The following is a 6000-nucleotide window of genomic DNA, read 5'->3' on the forward strand; positions in this document are numbered from 1 at the left end:
CTATGCTTGGTCCTTCACTTTTCTTTATACAGCACATCCTGCAGTGTATTTGGTCACTTTAAGGGTTTTTCTTAACATTACACACAGTTGTATCTTTCTTTCAAAAACTTCTTCCTAATGAGCGTCAGTGTTGCTTCATGTCTTCTGCATGTGTGATGTAAACCTGCAAGCATGAAATTATGTGTTTCTTAAACTAGAATTAGGTAAATAAGGTGGATCTGTAATATTCATAGTGAGAGGGGAAGGGATATTCTTTCACATTGAAATTCTCTTTAATGCTGAATTTATCTAAAAACATTCTAAAAATCTTGCCTGGTGAGCTTAATGTCCCAAAATTTACTGCCAAGTGCTGATGAAATGCCCTCACCTCTCTTTAATTTGGACATTTTCTTGAGTGAGTTGTCTCAGCTTGTGTCGGAGGTCATCTCTGTCTCCCTCCAGGGTCCTGTTCTCCTGCAGCAGGGCCTGTTTCTCCCCAGACACCCGGTCTAACTTCAGCTTGGTTTCAAAATAGTTCTTCTCTGTCTGTGCCAGTAGGAGCTGCACATCAGTGTGCTACAAAAAGAAAAGGTACGTGCCAAGTTAATCCATCGATTCAGTCTGATGATGTCATATCCTGTTTGAGCCCGGACTGATTCATAATGATGGCGGTTTTTCTTCTGACCTAATACTGTTGGGTTAAAAGACCTCAGGGTGAGATGCACAGGGGGATCAGACCTTTATGGTTGTGGACCCCAGATTGTGTTACTGTCTCAGTCCTTATATTAGGAGTACAGACAAACTGACTTATTAAAATAAGTCAGTTGCTAAATTAGCTCTTTGTTCTACAACTACTGCATCCTTTGCTGGTTAAATAAAAACACTAACTGCTGAAATTTGGGATGAAGTTCCACAGTGTGTGAAATCCCACCCTGATGGAGTCAGAAAGGGTCCAGGGTGTGTATACATTACATGCTGTACTAAAGTTACACTAATTGCTGCCTCTACTTATCTCTCTTCTGCTGCTAACGAGTTGTTTACAGGTGAGCGTGCAGATCAGCTGACACTATGTGTCGTGTTTGTGTGTGAACCTCTTTTCTCAGCTGCTGCAGTTCCTCACTCAGGCGGCTCCTGTCAGCCTCGGCTGCCTCCTTGTCCCGCTGACACCCGAGGGCCCGGGCCTCTGCCAGGGCCCTGCTCTTCTCCGCCTCCCCCCTGGACTCCTCCGCCTCATCTGCAGCCCGGGAACATAACGTCGCCCTCTGCTGGCTCTGATACAGCTTCTGCTTCAGCTGATGGGGTGGGGGTGGGAGTGATCAGAGAGAGGGGGTGGATGTATAGTGTGGTGACTTGGTCAGGAAACAGTAGACGCCGGCTTTTGTCTGTAGATGTAATACAACTCCAAGCACTTGGCTGAAGAACAGGAGTCAGCAGTACTACTATATGGCATGAATAGATATGGGGTAATGACATTGGATGGTTCCCCTTTTCATATTCAGCACTACATCATATCAGACTAGATATAATCTGAGATTCTATATCTTCTTCTACCTCAAGTTTGGTAGTCTGGTATTAAAGGGCCACTCCATTAGTTTCACACATATAAGTCACATCCCTGCAGGGTTTTACAGCTTGAGCTACACAATTATAACAGGAGTCCAGTTACAAACTGGAGATGTGGAGTTGGAAAGACACTGGCACTAAATGTTGAAAAGATGCTATTGCTTGCATGTTCAGCCTCATATTTGTAACGTCACACTGCCAATGTGACGAATTATCATGTTTAATTACTGAAAACAACAAATATACAGTGAAAACGATTAGCTAGCTGCTGCCTCTCTTACTAACAGCGCAGTTTACAGTTCATAACATTCAGACTGATGATGACGACAGAGGAAAAACATTTGTTTGAATTGGTGGGTGAATTTAAGAGGAAGCACTGCTTTTTTCTCATCTGTTGAGTGATGTGCTGTTTAAAACTTTTTCCAGTGCATGAATGTACCTCTTTGACTTGAGCCTGCAGCTCCTGGTTCAGGTTCCTGAGGTTCCTCATGGTCAGCTCATTCTCTGTGCGCATCATGATCCGCTCCATGTGGATCTCGTTTGATAAGTACTTGTTTTCTTTCTTCAGATCCTCACATTCCTGAGGAAAGTTTACGTTATCAATGGCCTGTGATGTGGAGGAAAAACTTAAGAGATTCATTTCAAAGGAGACAAAATGATGGATTACACAAAATAAACCTAATAACCCTAATCATGACTTTTTGTCTTTTGGAGACATAAAAGGTGCTTCCTGGAAGCACAGTGCTTTGAAACAGAACTTCTGATTCTTTACATCCATTCTTACCATCACAACATCTTATGTCTAATGTTTTGATGAGTATTTAAGCTCTAAACGTCCCTCAGCTAAGCTGAAGGTCAGACTTCCCTCATGACCTTTAAGTAATTTAGGTAGTTGAGAAAATAATCTCACCACAAGGTCCATTTAGTAGGTTGTTCTGAACTTTTTGTTCTGTCGATTGATCTTCATCAATCAAATGGAGTTGTCATTGTGTTGTAGGTGTTCGAATTTCCATTTTTTCTCACCATTTTAAGAACATTCACCATTCCACGGCAACTGGGCAATCTCCATTCAGTGATGAAGATCATGTGATTTAATAGAAAGCCCCAGATTAGCTAATAAATGGACTTTGTGTTGAGTTTTGGTTCTCAACTTCCTAAACAACTTCAGGGATTTAGCATCTTTTTAGCTGCACAGCACTAAACTCACTCCCTCGCATTTAGCAGGCTGCAGACTCTCCATGAGAGGGCGCTGTTTGCCACCAAGTGGCTTTTATTCACATTCATGATCGCAGTGATGAAGTGACAGTGCCATGAACCAACAGGTTCAGGTTCATCCACAGAAATTGAACAAACAAACTGAAAACACTGTCAGGTGTTTCTTCAAATGCATTTTTCTGCTCCAGTTGCAGAATTTCATCGATTCTTGCAACATTTCTGAAGCATAGAGTTGTTTCACTGACATCTTGTTTTTCACAGAACAAACAGTTCACACAGACACAAGCAACAATATTGAGACCAATCCGGCCTGCAGCCATCCCATACATACATAGGCCCATAATGCCATGGTAAAATCATACACATTAATGAGGTTTTTTTTTTTTTTTAGATCTGTAGATAGCATCCTAAAAGGGATTATGAGAATACAGTAGCTAGTTTCCCTTCTGGTGCTTATTAAAGCTAACTAAATCTCTTTGAATGCATGAAAAGCCTGGGGCCTGATCCAGCTCACTTCCACCCTCACCCTTCGTCCTCCTCACCTTCCTCTTTCTGACCAGCTCTCCTTGCAGGTGGTTGATCTGGAGGAAGGATCCGCTGGAATTGATGGCACTGACCGGCCTGACCAGCCGTACAGGCCTCCTGGTCGGCCTGGAGAGACCTTTGACTTCTTCTCTTACCTCATTCCCGAACCTGCTGCCTCTGTCGACGTTACTGCTGCTCATGGAGAAGGACTTATACAAGCTGTCATCCAGCGAGGACTTCCCAGCTGTCTGCAGGTCTGTGTGGGATTTGGCTCTGAGAGACATTTCAAAGCCAGGTCCAGGTTTCTGTGATGATGCTCTGAGAGAAGATGGGGTGCCTCGTTTTTAGCCAGAATGTGGGCCAACAACTTGAATGAAGTTCTCGGTTTCATGTGGAGTTCACAGGCTGGATCCTATCACCAGGTGAGCGTCATTCATTATTCATCAGGTAACATGAGAGGACAAACCTGTGTGGGACAGAGGCAAACACTTTGTGTACACTGGTATGAAGACATGAAATCTTCAGATAGATACCATTCAACACTGGGGAACAAGACATTTTCAGAGGAGGGGACACATTTTGTTTTTTTCTTTGTTTTTTTTAAAGGGCCACTTTCCTGGGTTTCACAGCTGATCCTCAGGTGTCCTCAGGCTGACAGAGGGCTCAGGTAGAGTCAGCTGTTACTGAGAATCTGAAAACAGCAGGGAAAAATAAGCCGTAATGACAAAATTGGCATCTGGAAAGCCAAGGGTGCAATTATTTTATATATATATAGATATATATGTGTGTGTGTGTGTGTGTGTATGTGTGTGTGTGTGTGTACTGTAAATCAAAGACATGACATGGAAGACCACTGATCACGTCCTCTCTTTTAACCATGACCACAGTCATGGTTTCCCTAAAATTAGCCGAGTAGTTTTTGTGCTTAAACTTAACCACAGCAGCAGATAACAGTTTAATATTAACTCTTAGGAAGAGTGAATTATGTGACTGAAGTCTGTCTGAGAAAAAAATAAAAGTGTGTGTAATTGGCTTTGGATCAGTGGCCTCAGGAAAACTGTTTCAATTACAATCTCCTCTTGTCCCTGGGGAGGATTTACCGTAATGATGCTGCGTGAAGGAACTTGTCACACTTTTATCATTGAATTATTGTGCGTTTCTCTCCCGTTGGCTGAAATTAGATTTAGCACTCTTCTTGACCATGGAAGTGTGACCAATTAGCTTCTCCTCCTGCTCTTATCTGTGTTACAGTACTGGATCCCTTACAGCCCAGTCCCAGTTATCAGTGCTGGAGCCTGAAGCAGGCAGGAAGCTCCACTGTTCACATGATATTCACTCAGTCATGAAAGTAGGACATGTCGAACAGAAAGCAATGACTGACTGTAAATACATTGGACTGACAGAGAAGAGCAGCCTTCACAATGACAGACCTCTTTCTTTCCCACATTTAGTTTGTATTTGTACTGTTTATTCATCCACCATCTCCTAGAGAAGCAGGCAGGCATTTGGTTGAAAAGTTGCTGGTTTGAATCCCTGGAATGGAACATATTTTCCATGTCAAACTACTAATATCAAGCTAGACCTTTTACACACTTCACTCCAAAACAGAGCTTCAAAAACAGGTAAAAACAAAGAATTTATATTTATACTGTACATTTGTCCACCATCCATTAGTCATTTCAGCTGGGACTGATTCTGTTCCCCCCTCGCGACCCTCAAAAGGATTGTACATTTATTTTTAAGCTCAGTTTACATTGAGCTTAAATCCAGACTTGCTCGTCCTGCCTGGTGAGGGAGACTGACAGCAGAGGTTCAAACAAATCTGATTTCTCTCTGCTTTACTCTTTACCTTCTTTCAGGGTTAGAGGTTTGATCCCCGGCTGTGCTGCCCACATTGAACATGCAAACACATCAAAGGTGCTGTGCCATCAGCTGCACGTTGTCTCGGTTTGCTTCTTTGCTGTGTGACACACTGTTCTACCTCTGTGATAGTTAAGAAAAAAGGAAGAGGATTGAACACTGTTCTTTGGCAACATGCAGCTGCAAGAAACATCATTAAAAAATATATAGAAAAATACCACAGTTTAATAAAAGAGCCAGAAATGATAATAGAGATGAAGATAGAAAGTGGTTAAAAAACAAGAGACAGGAATGAGGTACAATGTGGAGGAAGTTCCCTTTCCCACTGACCCCTGTGCCTGTGGCCCCTCATACCTCTGAACGATAAATGCTGGCAAAGCAGAAAATCTCCAAAACACTGAAAACCTTAAAAAGACAAATATGTACTGTATATGTATTGCCTCATCTAAATTTGGCTGTTAAAGCAGCAGTTTGATAGAGAAACATGAAGCAACAAGCTGCACAGGTTTAATCAACTCAATGATAACTCAAGCTAATCTTATACAGATTTAATATTTCCTGGAAATCCTCAATTTGTTTTTTTTTTTAACCAGGTTATTGTCGAATGTTTTATAAATGTCACGGATCCAGGATTTGAACATCAAAACAAAAAAAAGTCTGGATAATTAGAGCTGGTGTCAAAGTCTCCTGATGTGGATGTGGGTGTTATCTGGTTACAGGGCATCAGGCAGGTTTGACCTCTGCTTCCTGTTTCCTCGTCTTATCCACATCGCATTTGTCCTGTGCCTTTTTCCCTGCATTTGGTTTATTTGCTCCTTCACCTTCACCCACTACAGTGAAACATATTTTACACAAAAC

This window comes from Toxotes jaculatrix, chromosome 5, assembly GCF_017976425.1.
Source record: "Toxotes jaculatrix isolate fToxJac2 chromosome 5, fToxJac2.pri, whole genome shotgun sequence".
Taxonomy (NCBI): domain Eukaryota; kingdom Metazoa; phylum Chordata; class Actinopteri; family Toxotidae; genus Toxotes; species Toxotes jaculatrix.